Below are 27874 nucleotides of genomic sequence, written 5' to 3'. Positions count from 1 at the left end.
GGAGTTTTAAAGCCAATGCTTCGTTTTTATTCAGATTATGTCTAATATCACTACTTTTAAAATTATTGGTTAAAAAATTAAAATCTTTGTTGACCATGTTAAAAAATGTCTCTATGTGATGACCTTTAGAATGTGCAGGGTAAAATTTCGACTTTCCTCTAAAGTGAGTGTGCGTGCAGGTTAAATCATCGTCCATAGTTTCTGGCTGAGTTGATTCAACAGTACTGATGTCAGTGATGCTTAAGGATGGAGTGTTTTCTATATCGGATTTGATAAAATGCCTCTTCAGAGTTAGATTCCTAACAAACTTCTGAAGGTCCGTGTATAGTTGGAAAGCATTAGGGCCGCAGGACCGGGAGAAGGTAAGGCCTCTGTCCAAAACCTTTTTCTGATCATCATCCAACTATACACGGACCTTCAGAAGTTTGTTAGGAATCTAACTCTGAAGAGGCATTTTATCAAATCCGATATAGAAAACACTCCATCCTTAAGCATCACTGACATCAGTACTGTTGAATCAACTCAGCCAGAAACTATGGACGATGATTTAACCTGCACGCACACTCACTTTAGAGGAAAGTCGAAATTTTACCCTGCACATTCTAAAGGTCATCACATAGAGACATTTTTTAACATGGTCAACAAAGATTTTAATTTTTTAACCAATAATTTTAAAAGTAGTGATATTAGACATAATCTGAATAAAAACGAAGCATTGGCTTTAAAACTCCTAAAAGAAAATAAAAACTTGATTATTAGGCAAGCTGACAAGGGGGTGGTGTCGTGTTACAAGATAGGAAGGACTATGAGGGGGAAGCCCTCAGACTCCTAAACGACACCACCTCATATAAAAGATTGAAAAGGGACCCCACAGGGGAATTTCTTGTCTCATTAAAATATCTTCTTGATGAAGCCCTAACCAATACTGTAATCGAAAAAAGAGAATATGATTTTTTATACTGTAGCTGTCCCAAAATTGCCGTATTTTATCATCTCCCAAAAACCCACAAAAGTATGACAAACCCGCCTGGTAGACCGATTATTTCGGGAATAGAGAGCCTCACATCCAACCTATCCCAATATGTGGACTATTTCCTCCAACCTTTTGTAACACAACTCCCTTCCTACTTGAGAGATTCAACATCAGTGTTGAATCTGATGGAAGGTTTTGTGTGGAAAGACTCCTATAGGTGGCTTACCTGTGATGTGCAGGCCCTGTATACTAACATCCCACATGAGGAGGGTCTAAATGCTGTTCAATCCTTCTTATTGAATGATGTTACTCTAAATCCCCTTAATAGCCAATTTGTTATCGACTCTATCAGATACATCTTGAAGCATAATTATTTCATGTTCCTTGATGAATTCTTTCTACAGGTTTGCGGAACTGCAATGGGCACGAGATTTGCCCCCAGTTTCGCAAACCTGTACATGGGAAGATGGGAAGAGGAATACATTTATAACAACAACCCTTTCAAGGCAAACATCATTGTATGGCGTCGGTTCATAGATGACATCCTGTGCATATGGGACGGCGACCATTGTTCAACCAACCAATTCCTACAGTATTTAAATAACAATGATAAAAATCTCACTTTTACACATGTAGAGCATGAGACAGAAGTCCACTTCCTAGACCTTAACCTTATAACCTCAGCTGAGGGGACTGTGGTAACAAAAACCTTTTTCAAGGAGGTTGATTGCAACAACCTCCTTGTTGCCACAAGTAACCACAAAAAAACATGGATATCGAACATCCCCAGCGGTCAATATTATAGGTTGAAGAAGAACTGTAGTACGGAAGTGGACTTCGAGGAACAAGCTAAGAAATTGACATTAAGATTTTTAGAGAGGGGCTATCGTCTAGAGAAACTAAATAAAGATCTGAACAAAATAAGAAAACTTGATAGAAAAACAATGCTATTAACAAAACATAAAAAAAGTAAAACCCCCCAGGAAGATGAGGGTAAATGTAACGTCCCTTTTATCACTAACTTTAATTCAATGACGGGGCAAATTGAGAAAATCATAAGAAAACATTGGTCTATTTTATCAAACGATTTGCTACTGGGTGCTCACCTCTCGGAATTCCCAAAATTTATTTACAGAAGAGCCAAAAATTTAAAAAACACACTATCACCAAGTGATATAAAACTAACTGAACATCCTAGTGTGGATACCAAATGGTTAAGTACTAAACCAATTGGGAATTTCAAGTGTGGGAAGTGCTCAGTTTGCAAACATTTGCACCCTGATAGAAAAACTTTTAAATGTACAAATGGAGAAGTACATAATATTAATGATTTTATATACTGCAAAACTGACCATGTGGTTTACTTATTAGAGTGTCCGTGTGGCCTTCTCTATGTGGGACGCACTAAGCGCCCTTTGAAAGTGCGCATCCAAGAACACCTGCGCAACATCAAAATAGGGTTCATGAAGCACAGCATTTCAAAGCACTATGCACAATCCCACAACTGTGATCCCTCCTCTCTATTATTCAAAGGTATTAAGTTTATACCCCAAAATAGGAGAGGGGGAGACAGAGTAAAAGAACTTTCAAGACAGGAAACCTTCTGGATACATAAACTAAATACCTTGTATCCGGGGGGTTTAAATGAAGATATAGACATTTGGTCCCTGTATTAAGTTCCTACATACTATCTCATAATTTTAATAATTTTATTAGTCTAGAAGTTTTAATTTTTATCTCTTTGTCTTTTTAGTCACCTATCATGAGAAGCTTTTTTTATTATGAATTATGGTTGCTCTGAATCACCTTGCTGCACCTTGCTGCTCTTTAGTTACAAATCGGCTTTGTATACTTTTCGTTTTTCTTTTTCATCTGTGGTTTATATTATATATTAGGATAGCCATCCTAGTTTGCCTGGCCACTGATGCACAAGTGCACTATGTTTTTTATCATGTTTTAACACTGTTTCTTTGTATTTTAGCTACCATCAATCGCGTTTGTTTTGATTTGTCGTTGTTAATAAAGTTTTTTGTATGTTTATGTTCTGTTGCTATTGACAATCAGTGACGCGCGAAACCGGGACCTTTTGACCCGCCTCCACTACTTCCCCATTGGCTGTTAGTGTAGATAGCTCAGCCAATGAGGCACGTTTGTGTAGTATTTAGAATCCATCCGGAACCACTTTATTTTATTCCCTGAAGAAGAAACCTACGGGTTTCGAAACGCGTTGGATGACTGGTCAAGAACTGCAATCCTAACCTCTACCTCTAACCATCACCCCATTACGCGAGCTGATCGAGTCTACACGGCGCTAATACCAGCCATCTCCCCCGCGGTGACGTCATTGACCCGGAAGTGCTGTGCACGGAGGGGAGTGAGAGAATCCAGCCGGCGTGGAGCTGTGGACTGGCAAACAACTGCATGCGGCAGCAGCAGACGTTGGACTCGTGCCCTGTGGGTAAAAGAACTGTGTAGAGACTCTATACTTACCTTTCAACTACTGGGATCCTGCATCCGAGGTACCAGCGCCAAAACCCCTGTGAGGACACTTGTTCCGGTTTCCTGAGGCGTTGGGTAACATTATCCCTAACTGCATTTGTTCAATTATTTTGATGTACGCACAATACTCACCTTACCTTATTGTATATGCTAATATATCATTTACTGCCTGAATGGACCTGCACGGACGCGGTCCGCAGACAACGCATAGTTGACGCGGCCGATCTTATCTACTGCCTGACCAAGGCCTATGGAGCCCCGGTGGACACGTACACGTTGATGTCCAAATTTCATGCGTTAACCCAGAAAGAAGGAGAAATGGTGTCCGATTTTCTCAGACGATTACACCTGGACCTCTGGAATCTGGTGAGGAAAGGCGTATTACCAAGGATAGAAGCTAACGGACTACGCACCACTCAGCTATTGCGGGGCCTCTTACCCCTACACCCCGTGTCGGTGCGGGTCAGTAGCTGCCTAACGCCCGGACAAGCGTTGTCGTTTCACGACTTAATGGACCGGTTCAAGCGCATGAGACGGTGCTGCTGGGGCGTGACCTAGCCACCGGGAAGAAGCCCCAGCTCGGAGGTAAGGAGGCCAAGAAAGTGGAACCCAAAACCGATGCGCCCGAATCTGGGGACCCTGACCCCGAGGATGCCCCCACCCCCGTAACACCCAGACCTCGTCCCCCGATCGGGCGGAGCCCCCCCACCAGGAGAGACGAGGCTTACCTCAGCCAGATACAGTGTTATGCATGTGGAAAGATGGGACACTTGCGGGCCCACTGCCCCACCTCACGGAGAACGTCGTCCCGACCGGCGCATTCAATGCCGTGCCAACCCCTGAAGGATGACCAGGCATTACCGCCTCCTCAGGGCTCCCGAATCGGCCCCGCCTCCATTATTCGCGTAGTTATCGAAGGCATCTACGCCGCCGCATTGTTGGACACGGGATCCCAAGTAACGATCGTATACCGGCCCTTCTACGACCAACACCTACATCAACTACCGTTGCTATCGGCGGATGCCCTGCGGCTACGGGGATTGAGTCATGAAGATTACCCCATAGACGGAGTAATAAAGGTGCAGCTAGATATTCTCCAGCTGAATACGGGTAAACATCACCCCATGGAAGTGGAGGCCTTAGTGTGCCCCGAACCTCAGGACCGCCCCAGCGCCCCAATCATCTTGGGGACCAACGCTGACATAGTACGCACGGTGTTTCGCCAGTTCTTGCAAGAAGCGGGAGAAGCCCCACTGCTGGCCTTAGCGGCCTGCCCCGCCCTCCAAGAGGTCTGCGGTAGAATTGCGACTGAGGAAGAGCATGGCGTCCTCTACAGCCAAGAATGGGGACTGACCCAGATTCCCCCGGGGGAAGGACGAATGATGGTCGCCGCTTGCCATTACCCCCGTCGACGGTCGGAGGATCAGCTCTTCACCTTGGAGAGTGTGGCCCAGGACGAACAACGTTTGGGCTACAAAGTACTAACCTCGGTCAAGGAATGGCCCGGGAAGATCCCGAAGCGCACCTGGGTGTATGTGCAGAATATATCCCCGTACCCGATGACTATTGACCGGCGGCAGAAGCTAGGAAGGATATACCCGGTAACTTCCGAGGAGAAGGCCTCGACGGGACTAGCTAGGAGCTCGCCTACTACCATAGCGCCGGCATTGGAATTTGACTTTGGCGACTCGCCCCTCCCGGATGAGTGGAGGAAGAGGCTGCAGGATGAGCTACACGACCGAAGGGGTGTGTTCTCCACTGGTGATATGGATGTGGGGTGCAGTCGCAGTGCCCACCATACCATCCGAATGAGCGACGCCACCCCCTTCCGGGAGCGCTCCCGCCGGCTTGCCCCCAGGGATGTTGACGAAGTGAGGGGATTAATCGACGAGATGGAAACGGCTGGCATCGTGCAGGAATCTCGGAGCCCTTACGCCTCACCCATTGTGGTAGTCCGCAAGAAGAACGGGACGGTCCGTCTATGTATGGATTTTCTCTGTATCGAACCCGACAGTCGGGGAGTTAGTAATGTTCTGGTGATCACTGACCACTACACTAGGTACGCCCAAGCGTTCCCTACGAAAGACCAGAAGGCCGTAACGGTAGCCCGAGTACTATGGGAAAAATATTTCATTCACTATGGGTTACCAAATCGTCTTCACTCCGATCAGGGCCGGGATTTTGAAAGTACACTGATACGGGAGTTGCTCACCCTACTGAACATTGCCAAGTCACGTACTACCCCGTACCACCCCGAAGGGGATGCCTTGCCCGAACGGTTCAATCGCACCTTGTTGGATATGTTGGGTACATTGACGAGCCCGCAAAAGACGGAGTGGAGTAAACACGTCGAAGCATTGGTACATGCGTATAATTGTACCCGACATGAGTCCACTGGGTATACCCCGTATTTCTTGATGTTCGGAAGAGAAGCCCGGTTACCGGTGGATGTGCGCCTACGGATATCTACCGATGGGGTATCCAATAGGACGCATTTCCGATACGTTCAGCGACTAAAGGACAGTTTACAGTTGGCCTACAAATTGGCTGAGCGGACGACCGCACAATTGAATGCGGGGAATAAAAGGCGTTATGACCACAAAGTACGTTACAAGGAAATTCACCCCGGAGATGCGGTCCTTTTACGCAACTTAGGTGTTCCTGGGAAGCATAAATTGGCAGACCGGTGGCGGGAGGGTGTGTATGAGGTGGAGTCACAGATGCCGGGTCTTCCTGTGTACCGGATCAAGGATTCTGAAGGCCGCGTAAAAGTGTGGCATAGGAATCATCTGCTTCTCATACCTCAAGTAGGGACGGATGAATTGGAAGCTCCAGCCACTGCCCTAGATGGAGCAGTTGAATACACAGAGGATGGCTCAGAGACTGTAAAAATTGCCACCTCTGAGGATACAATGGAGGGAACCTCTCAAAGGGGCCTTCCGGCCGTGGAGGCATCTCCCGAAGGAGCCACGGGTAAAGAGCCTTTTGGCCCGAACATTGATCATTTGACTCCAGCGAGTCAGCCTCTAGACCCACAAAGTCCATGTTTTACACCCCAAAGAGACTGTGCTAATGCTGAACACCCCTCAAGGGTAGAGATGGAAATACCAGTTGAGACTGAGCACTCTGCAGAGGAAGCAGAGGAGGATCAACCCCGCCGAAGTCAAAGAAACAGTCAACCTCCCATGCGAATGGCATATGATCAGTTTGGGGCACCCCATTATGAGGCTCAGCAGTGGGCTCGGCATAGGATGCAAGCTATGATGGTACTGTTTAATGAGATGTGTAACCTAATCTAGGAAGAGAGGGTTGTGTACATAGTTAAATATATATGTGGTTAGGTAGTCCAGCGGGGACGCTGGATTCTGGAGGGGGGAGAATGTAAGGATGTGCATATATATTAAAGGTTCCGCGCTGTCAATTACATAGGCAGCGCCATATTGTCCCTGTTTGCCAGCGAAGTTACTGCGTACCAGTTAGGCTGCGCATGCGCGAGGGAAGCGCGCGAAGGGTAATCATAAGTAGAGACTTGGAGGGGGTTTGAACTATGAACTCTGACTGTGATAAGGTCAGCTGAGGCTGAGGACCAATGGGATGCGAGACTGTGTATGCAGGAACCGGATGCGTGTGGGCGGTGGGTCAGAGCAGCGAGGGAGGTGAAGGAGGAGGTTGGCGGAACCTCGTGTGCGAGAGCAGAGGGTCAGTGACCCGTCTGCTTAGGTAGGGTATGCCCACAGCCCCAGGAGTCTTTTCCCTGCCATCGTAGGGTGCTGTATTTGTAAGGACGCCCATAGTCGTCAGGGACGTTTCCCTTTAGTGAGGGTTATCTGCGGAGCTGCGGAGCTGCGGCCGCCATCTTGGATTTCCCATCTGACGGTGCTGCAGAAGGGAGAGACGGCGCAAGGCTGGATTAACACCAGGACCCCCTGTGGAGTGTCAAGGTCATCGTAGTGACCGGAAGGTATCCTTATCTACAAGTGCACCTACACCGGTCACCAGGCGCTGATCCCGCCCCCCCACTAACTAATTGGGTTTTCTGAGAGAATGCATATGGTACCATACTTTACTGGTTATGAGACATACTCCTAAGGAGAGTGGCAGAGCCACCTATGTACAGGACATTATCCCTAATAAGGTGTGGCCGAGCCACGTTGTGTGTGTGTGTATGTAAAGGTTATATGATAAGTCTGCATATCATTTGTTATTCATGTGTGATATAAAAAGGTTGCTGTTGCATACTGCTGTTGTTAGGTTCTTGCTCAGGGTATAATCTCTATAATGGGGATCCTGGGTAAGTGGAGGCGCTGCACCACAAGTGATAAAGGTATACCCCCAGGCTCCCAATATGCTGAGGCTCAGAGCTCCTGAAGCCACAGGTTTATGCACCGTAGTCCCTTAGTTCAGGCGTTCACAAAAAGGGCTACGTTTGGAGGCGCTGCTGAGATCTTAGACCTGGGGTGCCCCCACATTTTTTTTTGTTGTCTCTATTGTGCAACCAACCCACATCATGTCGGTGCCCTCGGCGCTCGAGGTGCGCAAGTGGGCCCAACGGCACGGGATTCCCTTGAACCGTGTCTTCGCGCTGGGCCATGTCCCCGCCACGATCTCGCTAGGCACAGTGACCGAGCAGGTCCGCAAGCTTCCACTCCTGGACAATGCCCAAGTACAAGACCACTTCTATGACCGCGACCAGACCTGGCGCCGGGTCTTGTACGCCACTGAACAGGACATATGCCCCGAGGCCTTGCCCCGTGTACTGTTGCTGGCTGAGGCCCCGGGGGTGCGCTACCCCCTAGTCCAGGCGGACACCCCTGCGCCCCTGGCCACCTCTACCCCGAGGAGAGAGTATGCTCCCACCGCAGGTGCCGCGACGGGAGGCCCCGACCACTCCCCTGACCGTGGCCTACACCCTCGTTGGCCAGCCACCCTGAGCCTAGGCTCCTCGTCCACCCCGTCCGGCCTGCGGGCTGGCCTCAACCGCCTTAGCGTATCAAGATTGGACGCTTACCCTGCAGTCGGGGACAGCTTACCAGGAGACACCTCTATTCCCGCCATAGCCGCCGCTATCCACAACACCACCCAGTCGCTCCAGTACAGGAAGTTAAAAGCCTTCTCCGGCGAGAAACCCACGCCTCAAGGGGAAGTAGGGATAGAGGACTGATTGGATCATACCGAACAGGTACTGCCTGAATGGACCTGCACGGACGCGGTCCGCAGACAACGCATAGTTGAGTGCTTACGGCCCCCCGCGTCCCACATGGTGCACTACTACCGAGATGACAATCCGGAAGCTGACGCGGCCGATCTTATCTACTGCCTGACCAAGGCCTATGGAGCCCCGGTGGACACGTACACGTTGATGTCCAAATTTCATGCGTTAACCCAGAAAGAAGGAGAAATGGTGTCCGATTTTCTCAGACGATTACACCTGGACCTCTGGAATCTGGTGAGGAAAGGCGTATTACCAAGGATAGAAGCTAACGGACTACGCACCACTCCGCTATTGCGGGGCCTCTTACCCCTACACCCCGTGTCGGTGCGGGTCAGTAGCTGCCTAACGCCCGGACAAGCGTTGTCGTTTCACGACTTAATGGACCGGGTTCAAGCGCATGAGACGGTGCTGCTGGGGCGTGACCTAGCCACCGGGAAGAAGCCCCAGCTCGGAGGTAAGGAGGCCAAGAAAGTGGAACCCAAAACCGATGCGCCCGAATCTGGGGACCCTGACCCCGAGGATGCCCCCACCCCCGTAACACCCAGACCTCGTCCCCCGATCGGGCGGAGCCCCCCCACCAGGAGAGACGAGGCTTACCTCAGCCAGATACAGTGTTATGCATGTGGAAAGATGGGACACTTGCGGGCCCACTGCCCCACCTCACGGAGAACGTCGTCCCGACCGGCGCATTCAATGCCGTGCCAACCCCTGAAGGATGACCAGGCATTACCGCCTCCTCAGGGCTCCCGAATCGGCCCCGCCTCCATTATTCGCGTAGTTATCGAAGGCATCTACGCCGCCGCATTGTTGGACACGGGATCCCAAGTAACGATCGTATACCGGCCCTTCTACGACCAACACCTACATCAACTACCGTTGCTATCGGCGGATGCCCTGCGGCTACGGGGATTGAGTCATGAAGATTACCCCATAGACGGAGTAATAAAGGTGCAGCTAGATATTCTCCAGCTGAATACGGGTAAACATCACCCCATGGAAGTGGAGGCCTTAGTGTGCCCCGAACCTCAGGACCGCCCCAGCGCCCCAATCATCTTGGGGACCAACGCTGACATAGTACGCACGGTGTTTCGCCAGTTCTTGCAAGAAGCGGGAGAAGCCCCACTGCTGGCCTTAGCGGCCTGCCCCGCCCTCCAAGAGGTCTGCGGTAGAATTGCGACTGAGGAAGAGCATGGCGTCCTCTACAGCCAAGAATGGGGACTGACCCAGATTCCCCCGGGGGAAGGACGAATGATGGTCGCCGCTTGCCATTACCCCCGTCGACGGTCGGAGGATCAGCTCTTCACCTTGGAGAGTGTGGCCCAGGACGAACAACGTTTGGGCTACAAAGTACTAACCTCGGTCAAGGAATGGCCCGGGAAGATCCCGAAGCGCACCTGGGTGTATGTGCAGAATATATCCCCGTACCCGATGACTATTGACCGGCGGCAGACGCTAGGAAGGATATACCCGGTAACTTCCGAGGAGAAGGCCTCGACGGGACTAGCTAGGAGCTCGCCTACTACCATAGCGCCGGCATTGGAATTTGACTTTGGCGACTCGCCCCTCCCGGATGAGTGGAGGAAGAGGCTGCAGGATGAGCTACACGACCGAAGGGGTGTGTTCTCCACTGGTGATATGGATGTGGGGTGCAGTCGCAGTGCCCACCATACCATCCGAATGAGCGACGCCACCCCCTTCCGGGAGCGCTCCCGCCGGCTTGCCCCCAGGGATGTTGACGAAGTGAGGGGATTAATCGACGAGATGGAAACGGCTGGCATCGTGCAGGAATCTCGGAGCCCTTACGCCTCACCCATTGTGGTAGTCCGCAAGAAGAACGGGACGGTCCGTCTATGTATGGATTTTCTCTGTATCGAACCCGACAGTCGGGGAGTTAGTAATGTTCTGGTGATCACTGACCACTACACTAGGTACGCCCAAGCGTTCCCTACGAAAGACCAGAAGGCCGTAACGGTAGCCCGAGTACTATGGGAAAAATATTTCATTCACTATGGGTTACCAAATCGTCTTCACTCCGATCAGGGCCGGGATTTTGAAAGTACACTGATACGGGAGTTGCTCACCCTACTGAACATTGCCAAGTCACGTACTACCCCGTACCACCCCGAAGGGGATGCCTTGCCCGAACGGTTCAATCGCACCTTGTTGGATATGTTGGGTACATTGACGAGCCCGCAAAAGACGGAGTGGAGTAAACACGTCGAAGCATTGGTACATGCGTATAATTGTACCCGACATGAGTCCACTGGGTATACCCCGTATTTCTTGATGTTCGGAAGAGAAGCCCGGTTACCGGTGGATGTGCGCCTACGGATATCTACCGATGGGGTATCCAATAGGACGCATTTCCGATACGTTCAGCGACTAAAGGACAGTTTACAGTTGGCCTACAAATTGGCTGAGCGGACGACCGCACAATTGAATGCGGGGAATAAAAGGCGTTATGACCACAAAGTACGTTACAAGGAAATTCACCCCGGAGATGCGGTCCTTTTACGCAACTTAGGTGTTCCTGGGAAGCATAAATTGGCAGACCGGTGGCGGGAGGGTGTGTATGAGGTGGAGTCACAGATGCCGGGTCTTCCTGTGTACCGGATCAAGGATTCTGAAGGCCGCGTAAAAGTGTGGCATAGGAATCATCTGCTTCTCATACCTCAAGTAGGGACGGATGAATTGGAAGCCCCAGCCACTGCCCTAGATGGAGCAGTTGAATACACAGAGGATGGCTCAGAGACTGTAAAAATTGCCACCTCTGAGGATACAATGGAGGGAACCTCTCAAAGGGGCCTTCCGGCCGTGGAGGCATCTCCCGAAGGAGCCACGGGTAAAGAGCCTTTTGGCCCGAACATTGATCATTTGACTCCAGCGAGTCAGCCTCTAGACCCACAAAGTCCATGTTTTACACCCCAAAGAGACTGTGCTAATGCTGAACACCCCTCAAGGGTAGAGATGGAAATACCAGTTGAGACTGAGCACTCTGCAGAGGAAGCAGAGGAGGATCAACCCCGCCGAAGTCAAAGAAACAGTCAACCTCCCATGCGAATGGCATATGATCAGTTTGGGGCACCCCATTATGAGGCTCAGCAGTGGGCTCGGCATAGGATGCAAGCTATGATGGTACTGTTTAATGAGATGTGTAACCTAATCTAGGAAGAGAGGGTTGTGTACATAGTTAAATATATATGTGGTTAGGTAGTCCAGCGGGGACGCTGGATTCTGGAGGGGGGAGAATGTAAGGATGTGCATATATATTAAAGGTTCCGCGCTGTCAATTACATAGGCAGCGCCATATTGTCCCTGTTTGCCAGCGAAGTTACTGCGTACCAGTTGGGCTGCGCATGCGCGAGGGAAGCGCGCGAAGGGTAATCATAAGTAGAGACTTGGAGGGGGTTTGAACTATGAACTCTGACTGTGATAAGGTCAGCTGAGGCTGAGGACCAATGGGATGCGAGACTGTGTATGCAGGAACCGGATGCGTGTGGGCGGTGGGTCAGAGCAGCGAGGGAGGTGAAGGAGGAGGTTGGCGGAACCTCGTGTGCGAGAGCAGAGGGTCAGTGACCCGTCTGCTTAGGTAGGGTATGCCCACAGCCCCAGGAGTCTTTTCCCTGCCATCGTAGGGTGCTGTATTTGTAAGGACGCCCATAGTCGTCAGGGACGTTTCCCTTTAGTGAGGGTTATCTGCGGAGCTGCGGAGCTGCGGCCGCCATCTTGGATTTCCCATCTGACGGTGCTGCAGAAGGGAGAGACGGCGCAAGGCTGGATTAACACCAGGACCCCCTGTGGAGTGTCAAGGTCATCGTAGTGACCGGAAGGTATCCTTATCTACAAGTGCACCTACACCGGTCACCAGGCGCTGATCCCGCCCCCCCACTAACTAATTGGGTTTTCTGAGAGAATGCATATGGTACCATACTTTACTGGTTATGAGACATACTCCTAAGGAGAGTGGCAGAGCCACCTATGTACAGGACATTATCCCTAATAAGGTGTGGCCGAGCCACGTTGTGTGTGTGTATGTAAAGGTTATATGATAAGTCTGCATATCATTTGTTATTCATGTGTGATATAAAAAGGTTGCTGTTGCATACTGCTGTTGTTAGGTACTTGCTCAGGGTATAATCTCTATAATGGGGATCCTGGGTAAGTGGAGGCGCTGCACCACAAGTGATAAAGGTATACCCCCAGGCTCCCAATATGCGGAGGCTCAGAGCTCCTGAAGCCACAGGTTTATGCACCGTAGTCCCTTAGTTCAGGCGTTCACAAAAAGGGCTACATGTGTGTTGCTTTTTTTTTATGGGATTACTTTATTATGATAAAGCTGGTGCCATTATTTTTGCCCCAGTTTTGCAGCCATGAGACTTTAGAAAATGAATCCTTTACTTTTCGATGGAGTGACCTCAACATTGGCCGTCCAGCAGGGAGAAGGTTAACATTAACCATTGCCGCGTTTCTTTTCATTCCGTGTGAGAGTGGAGGGTTCCATGCAGGAACCAGGCATGGAATAGAGGCGTTTGGGGCACATGGTGTATTTTATTACACAGTGCTGACCCCTAGCGGTCTCCTCCTCTCTGGCTTCACATCTTCTGGAGCAGCTGAGTTTATTTCTTTTCAGAAGGCAAACTTCAGAATTTGTAAAGCCAAATGAACGATATTTCTTGTGTGAGAGGACAAATTCTAACAGACCCTGATGTGAGGGAAGAGCACACCCCTAGCACTGCAATGTTCACCAGTCAGTCACTCTCCCTAGGTATTATCTGTTCATTATAGTCATACCATCCAGCTGCACCTATTTATCACAGACTGGACCTGTTTTAGTGTCCCTACCTACTGTACCTATTTCTGACACTGGTTGAAACTCTGAACATCCAGCTAGGAGGCTGATGACTCATCTTGTGTACATATGTATATACAAATAAATACACATTTTATTAGTAATATAACTTTTGCAAATACTAAATTGCACAACCTGAGTACTAGAGGTATCTGTCTATCCCACACTGACATAGCTAGTAAAGTTTTTCTTCTCAGGTGCCAAATGTTGGTGGTCTGTATGATAATAACTTTATTTCAAGCTGCAATGCTACATTCCCCTCCTTTTTTTAAATATGTAAAGCATGTGACAATGTAGATGTAGCCAGGTCACCCCTCTTACCCTAGAGACCCCCTCCTGTTGGCGCAGCGTGGTCACATTCGCCACCGAAGCTAGCGACGGCTGCTTCCAAGGGTGGGGGCCGGAGCAGGGAGCCGCGCGTCTTCCCCTGCATATGGCCGGTTGCCGGGGACGCGATCGGGCCGTTGCTAAGGCCACGGTCGCGTCGCTAGGGTCCCAGCGGCTAGCGAACAGGGCGCCGACATTTCCCCTTAGCTCGCGCATGCGCAGTGGTCGCGCATGCGCAGACAGAGCCCCAGAGCCAGGGCGAAGGAGGGCAAGGCTAGGCAGGGAAACAGTGAGGCAGGCCCATATAGATCGCGCAGGCGCAGACCAGCTCACCAAAAGTCTGCGAAGCCCTAGCCTGTTAGGGAAGGCTCTAGGCAGGGACTACAGATCCCAGGAGCCTCTGCGCGCCCCACGTGATGCCAGGGAGCCAATAGGGCTTAGGATCTCCAGGCAGGCAAGTGGATACAATTCGCGCGCTGAGCCCACGCTAGGTAGTCAGAGCCAGGAGCAGCCCAGGGAAAGAGGTAGGGCCAGCACCCCCAGGGCCCGAGATAGCTAAGTACCCCTTTATAGTGAGTGTTGCCAGGGACTGCCCTAGGTTAAGGGACCCTGTCACTCAGGTTTGTCAGTTGAAGTCAGGGAGCTGTGAGGTAAGGAAGGGTGCGGGGAGCGAGTGCAGCTCCTGCACCCACATAGGTACCCACACCCCAGGTAGGTCCCAACTCCCCACTAGGTTAGTGGGTAAGTGCTGAGGGAGGCCCTAGATAGGGACGCTGACCTTAGTGTAGTGCTGCCTTGTCAGAGTCACGGCTGTCAGTGCTGTGAGGTCTGACAGGCAGGCACCTTGTTGCGCAGCGCGTTGGCTGCCAGCATCCAGTGAGCTACAGCTTGTTGCTGTAGGCGCTGGGACTAGTTGTCTAATAGTCAGGACTGGGAAGAGTTAGGGAAGTGGGGCAGGTTATGAACCCCTGTAGGCCCTTAGGAGTTCCCCCTAAGCCATTACAGGTTGCTGTGCTGTAGGGACGGCCTATAGTATAGCGCGTGTCACGTAGTGCTGTAGAGACAGGTCCTATGTTAGGGATCCTATCACAGTAGGGTAGATTAGATAGGGACTCAGCGGACACTGCGGCTCCTGCTAAGAGGTTCGGATCCGAGTTGGGGTCCGCAGAGACTGTTTCCAGGTTGGGATCGCCCCTGGCGGTCCGCGTGCAAGGAGACCGGTTGGGGATCAGATGACGCCATCCTACGACTGATCCTTTGTGAAGTCCTTACAGGTCCGAGTGCTGGAGCACTCGGCAGGTACTATACAGTTCTAAGTGCACCAACGGGCCCTTAGTGTAATTGTGGCTGCGCAGTCACCCATTGCCTCTCTCTGCAAGAGTGTGGGACATTGGGTGGGGTTCTTTGGACACTGGGTGGGATCACCTGGTGTTGGGGAAGCGTCCTGCGAGACGTCGCAGTAAGTGTCTCCTCGAGAGAGGGACACCGGTTATGTTGGTACATGTCATGATATGTTATCTTATGTTCCTAAGTAAATGGTATCAGTTATTATATATCACTGTGTGCGAGTATTGATTATTGTGATTGTCCTGCGAGGAACCACTCCCCCTCTGGTGGGAGCCATCGCAGGTGGAGGCGCTGCATCACAAAAGTGAGTACCCCTAGTATAAATGCCCCAGGTTCCCCGTGGCGGAAGCTCAGCCCTCCTGTGAGCCAACAGGTAATGCACCACACCTATGGTAACATTGTATGTTCTCTTGCACCCCACACTATATCTGCGATTGGGGGGGAATACCCGTTACATATAATTCTAACATTTCCTCTATGCTGGCAATCGTTTGGTGCTCCTGTTATAAATCTGTAAAAATCCTGATTGTGTGACTAACATAATGTCTGCCTTTCAGTTTCAATCAATCCTTCAGTCAGTGTAACTCAGCAGCTACAATGTATCTGTATATTACTAAGGTAACATTATCTATTGTTACAGTTTACAGTTCAAACTGCTGGGCATAATTGGGAGTCCTGATTTTCTCATAATTCAAACATTCTGATTGGCTGTTCAGCTATCAGGCAACTTGAGTGAATAAATGAAGGGTTCCAATTGGCCCTATAACAAGGTGATTGGCTGATGAATGGATCATTGTAAAAGTGTGATGTATCCAACGATTTGACAGATTAATTGAACTTTACAAATAGCTGAGGCATTGTGTTCTGTAAGACGGATGTATGAAGCAGTCATTAGCCTACGAATCTAGTATTTTGTTTACATTTTGAATAACCTGATTGGTTACTGATAAAATGAAAGGATAAGCAAACAGAAATCATATACTTTATCACATAAACATATTTGATTTACCCCAAGAGTTCGTGGAGATTGGAATATGAGAATTCATATGTTTTGTTTGGCATCAGACACTCTTCTATTGAATTGTAAATTCATATTGAAAATGCATGGTTTTTATCCTAAACTTAAAACCAGAGACAGAACATAAAACACAGACAAAGCTCAGTTTTTAGCACATCCAGTGAGACTCATACACGGTACAGTGCCTAAATATATATGTATAAATATCTAATAAGTAAAATGGTCTTTTAGTTTGACATTTTTGGCCAAAATTGTTGTAAGCCCCTGAGCCAACGCCAAGGCAGACCACATATCAGGGGTCCCTAACGCTAATATAAATTCTTAATAACCTGTGTAATAACAGGAAGAATGATTTATAGTAAATCTGTCAATATTAGTTGCAAAGTTCTAAGTCTGACAGATTTACTATAAATCATTCTTCCTGTTATTACACAGGTTATTAAGAATTTATATTAGCGTTAGGGACCCCTGATATGTGGTCTGCCTTGGCGTTGGCTCAGGGGCTTACAACAATTTTGGCCAAAAATGTCAAACTAAAAGACCATTTTACTTATTAGATATTTATACATATATATTTAGGCACTGTACCGTGTATGAGTCTCACTGGATGTGCTAAAAACTGAGCTTTGTCTGTGTTTTATGTTCTGTCTCTGGTTTTAAGTATATATTGCCATGCTCAGTAGCACTCCTCTGTGACACTCATATGCTTATATATATGTTGTGGTCATTTTGGGGGTTCAATAGGAGCTTGTTAGGTGTCCAGTATGTTTTATCCTAAACTGCCTGCATTGGAAACTGGATAAACACACTTTCTGGGCGTGTCGTTAACCTCTCCTCCCCACATCACTCTCCAATTTCCTTTTAAATCCAGCAGTGCCCGAATATAGAAAGTATCCCATATCTTTATCCCCATAGCGCCTAGAAAAATGTAACGCAACTCATTGTGTTCGGGTGAATTTGCCACATGTAAAGAGATTATTTTTGACTGGGTTAATGCTTACTTTGAGTGACAAACGAATTTCTGACCTCTGCACCCTCACGATCATGGATTGTTTAGCATCATTTAATTTGTCTGATTACAAATGTTACAAAGATATATATATTTTTTCAACCACACATTATTTAAGTCATGGTGGGTAAAAAAGTGACAAACCATCCACTGTACATATATATTTGTAATCCATGTGACTAATATTCGATCCGCAATATTTTATATTTGTATGTATATCTTTATAGCACTTTACAAAATATTATAACACCATGGGAGTAAGTGCTTCAGACAAAACAATAGGAAAACGAGTACCTGCTCCAAAGAGCTTACAATCTTATATTTAGTAAACTGACACAGCAATTTGGACTATCTTGCTGGCCGCACCTTCTGGCGTTCTCCAGACCTTATGAGATAGACCTCTTATGAGAGAGATTAAAAGGGTTGTTGCTTATCTCTGCTGTCCAAAAAAATTGCGGATCTATATTTTAATCAGAAGATTCAGATTAACTATTTGTATCTATATTTTAATCAACCCATCATCCCAGAGAAGGTTATTGTCAGAACTTCAGTTCTAGACAAACACAGAAAACAAGGCGGGGTCTGTGGCCTGACCTGCCATAAAACAATACATGTATTTTTAAGTTGTACTTGGAACTCAAGTTAACTGTTTGTACTGAATATTTTCTGGCCTTAGCATGACACCTCAGCCCTTAAACTGTGAGCAAATGGGACTGGTTTACACGCCTGGTCGAACTCCACGGGGTTGATCCCCTCCAGAGGCAGTCTTATTTTCTGGGCAGGCAGTGCTAATATGCCACAGCTGACGGGCAAAACACCAACGAGTAATCCCCTGCCAACTCCCCCCGAAATGAAGCCTCAGTAGGTGTAACAGGAGGAGGTAGTGACGTTTAACAGGCTTCACCCGCTTCCATACTTGGACCCCCTTGTTAACTGCTGGGGTCTATGCAGGAATCTGCAAGCTTTCCAGTCTCTGTGGTTGACTTGGGAGCTTGGTCCTTCACCCACTCTATCATTTCAGACTGACACTGGGTTAAAAATTTGCTCATGAGCTCTGATATCCCAACCCACTGCGTGCATAAAGAGGTTAGGAGCCCCACCAGCTCAGCAAAGCCAGTGGTAGCATCGCACTGCAAGGCTCTGAACTTCTGCCAGTAGATTTGAGGGGTAATATTGAAATGGTGCAGCAATGCAGCTTTTATGGCCTCATTATCCTGGTCGAAGTGTGCAGGCAGTTCAGAAGATACTGATCTCTCGCAAAACTCAGAAGTCAGTAACTTTTTAGTGTTTAGTTTGTCCCACAGGCATAAACAAAAAACATTAAAAAGCTCTAATAGTAACAAAAATAAAATTCTTATCTCACGATATGCCACCATTTGTCACGGACGGCACACCTGCGAGCACGTGACAAGGGTTAATACACAGCTACCTAGCTGATTCACTTTTCAATCCCTCAAATGTATAATATCCCCCCTCAATCTGTCAACAAATATCACCTTAATGCTGCCACCACTAAGGATACAGAAAAATATAATCACTAGGGTTTTTGGTCCCTGTTTGCTAAGCAAAATATGTAATTAGCACACAAAAATCTATTGTAACAAAAGGTGTCCGAATGTAATCAATCGCATCAAAATGTGCAAAGTTCAATCAGATCCCAAAAGACAATACAGGCATACCCCGCATTAACGTACGCAATGGGACCGGAGCATGTATGTAAAGTGAAAATGTACTTAAAGTGAAGCACTACCTTTTCCCCACTTATCGATCTATGTACTGTACTGCAATCGTCATATACGTGCATAACTGATGTAAATAACACATGTGTAACAGGCTCTATAGTCTCCCCGCTTGAGCACAGCTTCGGTACAGGCAGGGAGCCGGTATTGCTGTTAAGGACGTGCTGACAGGCGCATGAGCGAGCTGCCGTTTGCCTATTGAGCGAGATGTACTTACTTGCGAGTGTACTTAAAGTGAGTGTCCTTAAACCGGGGTATGCCTGTACTTATTATATTTTAGATTTAATATACAAAAATAGTTCAGTGCTTGGGTTACAGAAAAAGGTTATTACAAAAAATACAGTACAATATATGCTTACTGTTTACTAAAATAAAAAGGAGAAAGATAGCAAATCTAACTTGCCTTACCGCATAACATTTATCAGATTCCAATAATATTTTGAGTTGAAAATATGAGACTCCATGTCTCATAGTACTGACACTCCCTTGGTGGAAAATCTGATGTCATATCTTAATTGCAGGGTCTTTATCCTAAAACTCTTCTACATTGAGCATAGCATAAACCCACCGTTTGAATGTACCCTTAACGCCCCCCTGTCATCAATCTGTAATGACACCTTTATCACTTAAGGGGAAAAAAAGAACTTTCTTTTTTAATCAAAAGGTGCATGAATACAGAAAAAGTCCCATATCTTTATTTGTATAATACTTAGAAGAATGCCATCTCCACTATTGTGTTTGTATAATTAAAATGACCGTGTGGATATGAAACTTGATGTGTTTCCTGCTAGGTTTGAGAGACAAATGAATATCTGTCTGTTGCATCCTCATAACCATGAATCGTTTAGCATCATTCAAGTCGTCTGGTCACAGATGTTACAAAGACACATCTGAAATTCTCATGAATCGCTGTTAGATCCCCAATGGTGCCTCAGGCACAAAAAACATAGATTGTAAGCTCCACGGGGCAGGGACATGTGCCTGCAAAATGTCCCTGTAAAGCGCTATGTAACACTAGCAGCGCTATACAAAAACATGTTATTATTATTATTATTATATCTTTATATTTAGTAAACCTACACAATCATGGAATATCTTCCTGGCCATACCCCCTGGCATTCTACAGAACACAAAGGCATCCCTTTCAAGTTAGATTAAACAGTTTTAGGGTTTATGTCCACTGTCGGAAACGAGTGGTGACCACGCAATTTCCTAAAACAGACGTTGGCCTCAGATAACCTCACTTCTAGACAAACACATAAAAGCCAGGCAGGGTGGCCTGACCTGCCATAAAACCAATTCCTTGTATTTGTAAGACAACTTGCAACTAAAATTTGTGCACCAGTTTGTGAAAATACTGAATATTTTCATGGCCTTTTAATGACAATTACCGACTCCTGTGTTTTATAATGCATCTGAACTCAGACTCGCTGTTAGAGAGGGTTGGGGTTCCTCAGAATGTAACATAGGGTTCCTTAACCAAAAGAAGTTGGAAAGTACTGACCTACTCTGTTAATGTATATCTATTTTAATTTACTGATACACACTATACATATCCAATATTGAATTGTTTCTCCGTTTTGTTAACACACTCTTTGCAATATTGTGGATTCCACATTGTGGTTTATATTGTGGTAATTATATTATATTATCCTGTAGAAAACCCTTTGTACAAATACCTTTACAAGCACCCAGATCCTGTTTTATTAAAGTAGGAATAGTGCAGAGTAAATAACAACTTCAGTACTAGGAGATACCTTTTTTTTTTATTCTGCACTTGATATGATTATACTGAAGTACTCATTTATTGTGAACTATCTCAATTAGACTAACATGCTATTTCTATTTCATTCATAAAGTAGGCATGCAACTAAGCAGAAAATTGTGGCCAGAACACTATGAGGTCATCAGTGACATCAGAATGGGAGGGTGAGGCTAAATTGCAGCTGCTGCCATTTGCCTGGAGTAGTCATCACTCATTGGTCAAAATACTCTGCCTTCAGATAGCTAGGCAGCTGACAGCAGCATTGGGAGGTCAGGTGAGCTCATCGGGACATCATAATACACTGAATGTTGGTGAGCTATAAATGCTGAAGCCAGGAGGAGTTATTCATTCTTTGTCAGCATAGAGCAAAGGAGGAGGAGCGTTTTCTTGTCTCAGCATCAATAATATCCTGATGACCAATGGAGGCACAGAGAGGTGGATGTGAGTGCAGTTTATTCTAACAAGGGCCAGTTGGGACAGGTGATGGGAGGCCACCCTCACATGTGCACGTTGAATCTGAGATAGTTGAATTAACTGAATATTTTTCTTAAAAGCAGCAATTTCTCCCACAAACATATGTATATGGTACAGCATGCATGTTTATTTTACGTTTGGATAGTGTATATAACTTGCTTATTGTATGGTGTGTGTGTGTGTGTGTGTGTGTGTGTGTGTGTGTGTGTGTGTGTGTGTGTGTGTGTGTGTGTGTGTGTGTGTGTGTGTGTGTGTGTGTGTGTGTGTGTGTGTGTGTGTGTGTCTGTGTATGGTTTTGTGGGCAGCCTGATTCTTGAGCCAGGTGATTGGGCTTCCACAGGGGAAGTTAGAAATTGCATAAAGAAACGCGTTGGGAATTTTTTGACCTATTGGAGAGTCTGTAATCCCTGCAAGTGATGTCACCAGGACCGCACAGAGTTACACCAACTTTGGAGGTTCCAGCTGTAGTTCTGTTGATGTGGGTGTCTGCAGGGGAGACAGTTTGGTCTACAACTTGGGGCATCACTCCACAGAAATCCAGAGGGAGCAGGATCACCCAAAAAAAGAGAAAATAATATAGTGTACACTGTATATAATAATGAGAAATATGTAGCTAGAATCTTGGCTCATAGGTCAGCCCACTTACAGGAAGATAAAAACAATTAGCCTCCTCCAAACAGTGTCTTATCTGTTCCTTCCTTGTGTGGTTAGTAGTTATAAGTCCCAGAAGTAGATAAATACACAGCCTTCTCTAATAATGGTTTCAGTGTCTCTACTTGTGTGGATGAGTATGGGTGTTCCCTCAAAATAAGAGAAAATGAGACATAGTGCAATCCAACATAAACACTTTAGTATTAAAACATGTACTCCACACATCGTACATGAAAAAGAGCCAATCAGTGTGGAGTAGGATATTGGGCTTGAGTCACCGGTGCAGTATCAGGTCTCCAGACTATGTCTGGCTGCAGTCCTGCAGTCCTCTGGTGGTATGAGGAATTCCCCCCTGCAACTCTCCTTGCGAGTTGCAGGGGGATGGGCAGGGGGTGGGGGGGAGAATTCCTTATACCACCAGAGGACTGCAGCCAGACTGAGTCTGGAGCCCTGATACTGCACCGGTGACTCAAGCCCACCGTCCTCCTCCACACTGATTTGGTTCTTTTTCATGTACAATGTGTGAGTACTTGAATACTAAAGTGTCTCTGTTGGATTGCACTATGTCTCCTTTTCTCTTATTTTGAGGGAACACCCACACTCATCCACACAAGACGAGACACTGAAACCATGATTGGAGAAGGTTGTGTATCTACTTCTGGGGATTACAACTACTCACCACACAAGGAAGGAATAGACAAGCCACTGTTTGGAGGAGGGTAATTGTTTTTCACGTACCTGTAAGTGGGCTGACATATGAGCCAAGATTCTAGCTACATATTCCTCATTATTATATAGTCTACTGTACTCTATATTATTTTCTCTTTTTTGGGTAATCTTGCTCCCTCTGGATTTCTGTGGAGTGACGTTTGAAAAGGAGGACTTTCAGGAACAAGTCCTTACCAGAGGTTTTTGAGCAACGTTCACCCTTAAGGCTGCACTTATAGTGACGGCGACAGTGACGTGATGTCGCGTCAAAACAAAGGCATTGTTGCCGTCGCTTATAGTGGACAGCGCTACCAAAAGTCTGGTAGTCAGTAGTATTTGATTTTTGAAGAGACGGTCTCCACATGTGACTGGCTGTAAGCCAATCAGGGAGCTTCTCCGCCGTCTGCCTTCCCCTTTGCCGACGTCAATGGCCTTTTAGCCAGCAACATCTCCAAACAACAAATTACAACTATCGCGACGGTGACGTCATCTATCGTGTCGCCATCGCCGGCTGTATAAGCGCAGCCTAAGGGCTGGGACCTGCTGCTCTCGGCGGCGCGGACGGCCGCGCGAGCGTTCCCCACCAGCAGGGGAATCCTCCCTAGCCGGTCCCAGTCCCCCCTCGCTGACGGCTCACTACGCACTGTGACGCGTCAGCCGGCAGGGGATTCAAGAAAATTGTGATCCCGAGCGGTGACGCATCATGTGGTGCGCTGATGAGCCAATCAGCGGCGGGAGCGGGAGCTGTCATCAGGCAGCTTCCTACTCAAGGTAGTGTGTGTGTGTTTTTTGTGGCAGAAGGGGGAGGGAGCTGCTTACCTTACAGCAGCCCGCAGCAGCTCCCTCCTGCAGCCCGAGACTGTGGAGGGGGGAGTAGCGGGTCCCTCCGCTCAAGCCATGCCCGCTCCGGCTCCCACTCCCTACAGACCGCATATCGCGGTCTGTGTCTGTCAGCGCCCCGTCTGTCTGCAGTGCGGGCGCGCTGACTGAGGGAGCGGGGCCTTAGCCTAAGTCTATCACCTATTCATTTATTTTCTCTTATCCACCCTTATTATCTTGTATAAATTGTGTGAGAGCGCCGTCCATTATTACGGTGTGTGTTACAACTTGGGGCGCTAAGGGACACAAAGTACCAGGTTTTATTTCACTATTGAGTGCATTCTGCTACTGTATATGCAAGAACAGTTTTCCATTTGGCAACATAGAGGTTGATTTCTTAACATCCAGGTCCACACAAATACCTGTTTGTCGAATTTGGACACAATATATTATGCAGTCTGGCCACCTAATTTGAAATCCTTCCAGACATTTGATACAGTCTGGTTTGCTGTTGTTACATCTACAGTGACTGTATATTCTGTATCTATAGCTAACCAGTTGGTTGGTCTGGGCCTGTTCTGTGTAGTTAGTCTCCCCTAAAGTGGAGGAGGTTTATGGTTTTGCCTTAAAGGGATGATGTGCCTAATCTTCTCTTTACTGACCTTGCCTACAAGGCTGCTCTGTCACAAACACATAATGGGAACACATGCTTTGACATAAAAGTAACACTAGAAAAAGGAGTTCTTGCTCTGAAGGGCTTACAATCTAAGACAGGGGTCCCCAACTCCGTCCTCAAGGGCCACCAACAGGCCAGGTTTTAAGGATATCCCTGCTTCAGCAAAGGTGGCTCAGTCACCTGTGCTGAAGCAGGGATATCCATAAAACCTGGCTTGTTGGTTGCCCTTGAGGACGGAGTTGGAGACCCCTGATCTAAGCAATAAGTAAGGAGAACTTATGGAGACAGGAGGGTCCTTTTAAATTGCGACTTGGTCCTTTAACACTTCTACAGAAATGTCTTCTATATAACTGTACTTCTATAGAAAGTATGGGGAAAGTGTTCCCTTTTCAACTGTTTGGGCCCTGATTGACAAAAGGGTGCTTGCTACTCTTTGTAGCATGTCTCACCTTCTATTCATATGACTGGAAATAAAGGTGTGCTGAAGAATGGCACCCTTTTCTGGATCTGGCCCTAAGTGGTTGAACAATATAAGAGAAATGCTGCACACCTCAAAAAGAAAAACAATGATACAGTTACCGGTGCTCCAGTTGTTTGCACGAAAGCCTGCAATCAGTCCTGAACAGATGAACAAAGGAACATAGGGCACAACGGGTTTAGCAAATCAAATTCATTTATTGAGCCAACACAACGTTTCGACCATAATGGTCTTTATCAAGTGACAATGGCATTGTCACTTGATAAAGACCATTATGGTCGAAACGTCGTGTTGGCTCAATAAATGAGTTTGATTTGCTAAACCCGTTGTGCCCTACGTTCCTAAGTGGTTGAAAACACCACTTCTTTTGCCATACTTTCTATAGAAGAACGTGTTAAACCTTGTCAGAGATTAAAGCAGCAGTCCTGCTTGGTGTGTGTTTTTTTAATTTATTTTTTATGACTTGGTTTTATTTTTACAGTTATTTTCTGTTCCATCAGTGAAGTTACTCCCAGTGACGCTCTTGCTCCCTGGAAGGAATCCATAAATCTTGAGGGTCAGCAGACCAATGGGAAGCTGCAACGTCCTCTGTCGCAGTTTCCTATTATCCGACGGTTTAAAATCCCCAGCAAGAACACCAGTAACACTGGGGTGTATGATGGGATGGGCGTTGTTGAAAATAACTTGGTCTGGTTCCTGAATGGTAAAATAGAAATGTATATACAGGCATACCCCGGTTTAAGGACACTCACTTTAAGTACACTCGCGAGTCCTTACTCGCCCAATAGGCCAACGGCAGCTCGCGCATGCGCCTGTCAGCACGTCCTGAACAGCAATATCGGCTCCCTACCTGTACCGAAGCTGTGCGCAAGCGGGGAGACTATAGAGCCTGTTACAAATGTGCTATTTACATCAGTTATGCGCGTATATGACGATTGCAGTACAGTACATGCATCGATAAGTGGGAAAAAGATAATGCTTCACTTGAAGTACATTTTCGCTTTACATACATGCTCCGGTCCCATTGCGTACGTTAATGCGGGGTATGCCTGTACAATTCTGGCAGGACAGCTGCTCTAAGTGTCAAAATGAGTGAGAAAGTATGTTTAATTAAACAAAAAGGACACGGACAGATACTCTGGCAGGAACTAACTGATACAGGTATTGCACTACAATCCTGCGTTAGCTGTCATTGATTTGAACAATTTTGCAGAGTATTGTATAAACCCATCAAAAACAGTAAAAAGCAAGGAAATGGTGACAGAAGGTGTATCTTCCTCAAAAAAATGTAGTAATCATAATGGTTACATAGTTACATAGTTACATAGTAGATGAGGTTGAAAAAAGACGTATGTCCATCAAGTTCAACCTATGCTAAATTCAGACAACAGATACTTTATTCTATATCTATACTTGCTTATTGATCCAGAGGAAGGCAAACAAAAAACCCAATTAAGGGGAAAAATTAATTCCTTCCTGACTCCAAGAATTGGCAATCGGATTAATCCCTGGATCAACATCCTTCCCATGTATACTTATTTGGTATATCCCTGTATACCTTTCCCATCTAAAAAGATGTCCAACCTTTTTTTTGAACAAATCTATTTTATCTGCCATCACAGTCTCCATGGGTAATGAATTCCACATTTTAACTGCCCTTATTGTAAAGAACCCTTTCCTTTGTTGCTAGTGAAATTTCCTTTCCTCCAACCTTAAGGGATGGCCCCGAGTCCTTTGTACTGCCCGTGGGATGAATAGTTCTTTTGAAAGCTCCTTGTATTGTCCCTGAATATATTTGTATATAGTTATCATATCCCCTCTTAGACGCCTCTTTTCTAATGTAAATAAATCTAATTTAGCTAGCCTCTCCTCATAAGTTAGAATGTCCATCCCTTTTATTAATTTGGTGGCTCTTCTCTGCACTCTCTCTAGTTCCATAATGTCTTTTCTTAGGATTGGTGCCCAAAATTGTACTCCATATTCAAGGTGTGGTCTTACTAATGCTTTGTAAAGGGGCATAATTATGTCTACTTCCCTTCCATCCATTGCCCGTTTGATGCAAGATAAGATCTTGTTTGCCTTTGCAGCTACTGCATGACATTGGGCACTATTGCTAAGCCTGCTGTCTACAAGCACTCCTAAATCCGTCTCCATCAAGGATTCCCCCAATGTATCCCCATTTAATTTGTAAGTCGCCTTTTTATTCTTGCATCCCAAATGCATAACCTTACATTTATCTGTATTAAACCTCATTTGCCATTTACCTGCCCACGTTTCCAGTCTCTCCAAGTCCTTCTGAAGAGAAATTTCTTCCTGCTCTGATTCTATTACCTTACACAATTTAGTATCATCAGCAAAGATGGAGACTTTGCTCTCGATCCCAACCTCAAGGTCATTAATAAACAAGTTAAAAAGCAGGGGTCCCAGCACCGATCCCTGAGGTACTCCACTCACGGCTTTAGCCCAACCTGAAAAAGTTCCATTTATGACAACCCTCTGTTGTCTGTCCTTGGTAACATTTAACTTATTTGTATCCTGTGCAAAATTAATTTCAGTGATTTTCTTTTGGTATGTTCAGACATTAAAGTTATGGTAAATACAAAAAGTGACCCGCTCTCCACCGCACCGTTTACAGGAAATAAAAATACCACTTGCGATGCATTCGCAAGTCTGCAACCAGAGCCATTTTGAAATATTAATAATGTGGGTAGAATAGAACCCCAATGGAGAGCACTCAGCAGATGCACAATATACAGGGGACAGGAATAGGGGTGTGTGCAGTGATGTGTGAAGTGTGCACGTTAAAAAACCTTTATTGGAGTCATAACTCAATATTAAAATACGGACGCTAAATACCAAAATGAGTGAGACTCATATGAGCCAAAAAAGCGCAGCGAAAGTAAAATATATATACCAGGTCTCACGTGTGGAGTGTGGGCTAATACCCCTGATGATATGTGCAGGGTACAGCTGGGTGGTATCAGAAACCCACTGGAGTCTGTGGTAGTTATTGTCTGTCACAGGCACAGCCACTGATGGCTATCATAGTAGAGGCTCTAGGTAGTGGTGAGTGTGATTATAGTCTCAGTCACACGGTATACCAGGTTGGTGTACATGCGGTATACACGGTGGAGTGTATCATGTTAGTATATCTCCCTCTGTGCTCTCACAGGGGTAGACTATTCAAGTTAGAAGCTCTAGGTAGTCGTGAGTGTTAATATATATACCGGTCACACGGTGTGCGCAAGTAGGTATACCAGGTTGGTGTTTCTACGGTATACACAGATGAGCATATCAGGTAAGTATTTAACCCTATGTGCTCTCACAGGG

General features: G+C 46.7%; 1 protein-coding gene across 1 annotated transcript in view; it reads left to right on the top strand.

Moving 5' to 3' along the window:
- LOC142503114 (galectin-3-like) overlaps nt 1-27874 on the top strand; it is a 506920-nt gene that overhangs the window by 395133 nt on the left and 83913 nt on the right. The gene's annotated exons all lie outside the window — the stretch shown is intronic.

This window comes from Ascaphus truei, chromosome 9, assembly GCF_040206685.1.
Source record: "Ascaphus truei isolate aAscTru1 chromosome 9, aAscTru1.hap1, whole genome shotgun sequence".
Taxonomy (NCBI): domain Eukaryota; kingdom Metazoa; phylum Chordata; class Amphibia; order Anura; family Ascaphidae; genus Ascaphus; species Ascaphus truei.
The sequence above is the reverse complement of the archived record's forward strand: the minus strand, read 5'-3'. Positions and strand labels throughout refer to the sequence as shown.